Below are 857 nucleotides of genomic sequence, written 5' to 3'. Positions count from 1 at the left end.
GGGAGCGGCCCGCGGGAGCCGCCGCGCTGCGACGGCGCTTGGGCCCCGGCCCTGGTGCTCTCGGCCGGCTCCGCGGCAGCGCCCCCGGCCGCCACGACGGGAAGCGGCTCTTGCCCCGCTCCCCCGGCTGTACCCCGCCGGCTGCCCCTGCYTCTGTGCCGGGGCGGGGAAATATCCCCCGGGCCGCCCTGCTGTGCCCCGGTGGGCGAGCCCAGCGCTCCGCAGGGCCCGAGCGTCCCCGGGGCCGTCCCCTCAGCCCCCGCCCGCGGCCCTCAGCTCCCCGCCGTGCTGGGCAGCCACATATTTGCGGGCGCCCAAACCTCAARTGTTCCCGTCCCGGTGTCGCTCTCTTTTCTCCACTGAAACTGTGACGAGAGGAAAGAAGTCCCCTCTTTTTATTTCGGTKCTTGGCTATGTAAAGAAATGGGATCAAACACGGGGAGTAACTGCAAACTCTGGGCTCCGTGCGCTAAACACACTTCGCCGGCCTCTTAGAGCTGGGAAGGTCGTGGCACGAGGAAGTGTTTATAAAATAATAATTGCCGTTGTTTTCAGACACTGAACATTCACAGACTCGAAACAATAATTAACGCCTTTCTTATGATACTACCCGCTCACACCCACAGAGGCATCAGGAAGAAGGGAAAAAATTCAAGGCAGGATGGTGTCTTGTCACTCAAAATCCGGGGGGGGGGGGCCTCCTCGGCCGACTGAAGGGTGGATATTTGGCACAAGTTCCCATGTAAGACTGACAAAAGTCCCCGTAAGAAGGAACAGCCTCGCCGTGGGTGCGTGAGCACGCCTGACATCCGTGCCCGCACACCCGTGTCAGTGATTTAACGACGCTCTCGCGGAGA

This window comes from Malurus melanocephalus, unplaced genomic scaffold (genome assembly GCF_030028575.1).
Source record: "Malurus melanocephalus ecotype Western Australia unplaced genomic scaffold, MMel_1.1 scaffold_32, whole genome shotgun sequence".
NCBI lineage: Eukaryota > Metazoa > Chordata > Aves > Passeriformes > Maluridae > Malurus > Malurus melanocephalus.
Note: the sequence above shows the minus strand (reverse complement) of the source record.